The sequence below is a fragment of the Dipodomys spectabilis genome, unplaced genomic scaffold (genome assembly GCF_019054845.1).
Source record: "Dipodomys spectabilis isolate Male_0828 unplaced genomic scaffold, ASM1905484v1 ptg000010l, whole genome shotgun sequence".
NCBI classification, from domain to species: Eukaryota; Metazoa; Chordata; class Mammalia; order Rodentia; family Heteromyidae; genus Dipodomys; species Dipodomys spectabilis.
Window position 1 is genome coordinate 2,591,240 of NW_024870687.1, and position 2,049 is coordinate 2,593,288.

The window sequence follows — 2,049 nt, forward strand, 5'->3', positions numbered from 1 at the left end:
AGCATAGCAAATATTTCCCATGGTGATTGTTTTCTGTCACATTTTGTCTTCAACACAGACTGTGTTGGTGACATTAGGTTATCATGCACAGAGCTGAGCTTACAAATTGAGGTCTGAAGACAGCCAAATTTCTTCTGTCCCACAGTTCCAGTTTCTTTTTTAAAAAGTACTAAAATTTTTAAATATCATCACTTACTATCTTTTAACAATCCCCAAACGAATTAAATTGACATATAATCACTCAAAAGGCTTTCAAATTCGGTGATGATTAAACAGGCCCCCATGAAGTAAATTTTCTTTTACTTTTAAAATTGTTCTAAAAGCCTTGTGCTGGCTGGTCACACCTATAATCCTATCTACTCTGAATATTTGCTCAGGAGATTGAGATCTGTGGATAACACTTGGGAGCCAATCAGGGCCAAAAAAAAAACTTCATGAAATTATTTTTCAAAATGTTTAATGAACTAGCAAAGAGCCAAGAATTGAGATGTAGCTTATATCGTAGCTCACCAATCTAGATAGGAAAGGCCTAGCAAGGCCTTGAAGCCCTGATTTAAATTCTGAGCATTCCAATATACATGCATGGTGTTCTCATGCACGTGCGTGTATGCTTGTGCGCTGCCGCACTCACACACACACACATTTATTCAAATTACCTTCATATCAGTGTTCTGAATTAATTTCTTTGTTAACAATATTATATGGGTAAAATAGAGGAAATAAACTCTTCCATCTAAGAACATTTTTATATGTTTTTTTATGGTAATAATACTGTGCAGAGGGGTCACATTTACATGAACAAGGAAACTAGTAAGTTTCCTAACAAGCATTGTTACCTCCTCCTTTATATTTCCCCTACCATCCCTTCCCTCCCACCTCCACAAGTACACTCCCCTCCCCCTTCCTTCCTCTGCCTAAATTGTAAAGTTCATTTTTCAACATAATGTCTTGTGCATCTCATTGTTACAATGGGTCAACCTGTATCGCTATTTGAGCATTTTTTCCCTTCCCCTCCCCAAATTAGAGAAGCATACATACAAGATGTAAGTGTACCAACTTCAAATACAGAGAAAACAGGGGTTATAGTGTGGGAAGAAGCTTACAAAAAACAAAAAAAATGACATCACACATTATAAGTACGTTAGAAACAATAGCAAGAATCAAAAAACCACTTGTGTCCCTATCTTGGGGTTCAATTCCTTTAACATCATCTTATCTGGTTATATGCACATGTCTTTTGAACTTTTCTGCTTATTCGTTATTGAAAATAAGGGAAATCATGGGACCTATATTTCTTTGGACTTGGCTTACTTCACTCAATAAATTTTTTTCCAAGTCTTTCCATTTCCTAACAAATTGGGCGATGTCATTCTTTCTGATGGAGGCAAAGAATTCATTTTCTTGATCCATTCATCTAACGGGGGCATCTGTGTTGGTTCCATATCTTAGCTATCGTAAATAATGTTGCAATAACCATAGTTGTGCTGGTAGTTTTAGTATGGTCTTTTTTATGATCATTTGGATAAATCTCCAAAAGTAGGATTACTGTGTTATAGGGGAGTTTTATGTGGAGTCTTCTGAGGCACCTCCATACTGCTTTCCAAAGTAGTTGAACAAGTTTACACTCCCACCAAGAATGCAGTACGTTTCCCTTGTGGCCACATACGTTTCAGCATCTGTTGCTGTAAAAATATGGAACGCTCCAAGACTTTGCATGTCATCCTTGCACAGGGTGCATGCTAATCTTCTCTGTATCGTTCCAATGTTAGTGTATGTGATGCTAAATTGAGCACAGAACAGTTTTTATATATAAAGTATAATTTTTAATTGATTTTATTAAGCTAGGCAATTCAACAAAAAGTAAGTTCAAAAGAATTGTTGTGAAATTATAGAATCATGTATTTCTTACATAAGCACACATTTAAGAATAAAATCAAGATAGACATGCCAAAAACAAAGTAATTCCAGATATTTGTAGTTCAAGAGATGTGTAGGAGGAGAAATTCAATTATTCTATACAAGGCACCTGTCAAAATGAACATTGCAGCA

The 2,049-nt window shown here is 35.7% G+C and overlaps 1 non-coding gene across 1 annotated transcript; it reads right to left on the reverse strand.

Annotated features, from left to right (window-relative positions):
- Nucleotides 1-1,686: 1,686 nt before the first annotated feature.
- On the reverse strand, nucleotides 1,687-1,793 carry LOC122128076. Its single transcript, XR_006151353.1, has one exon. It is a non-coding gene; the product is annotated as a U6 spliceosomal RNA (small nuclear RNA).
- Between the last annotated feature and the right edge of the window lie 256 nt (nucleotides 1,794-2,049).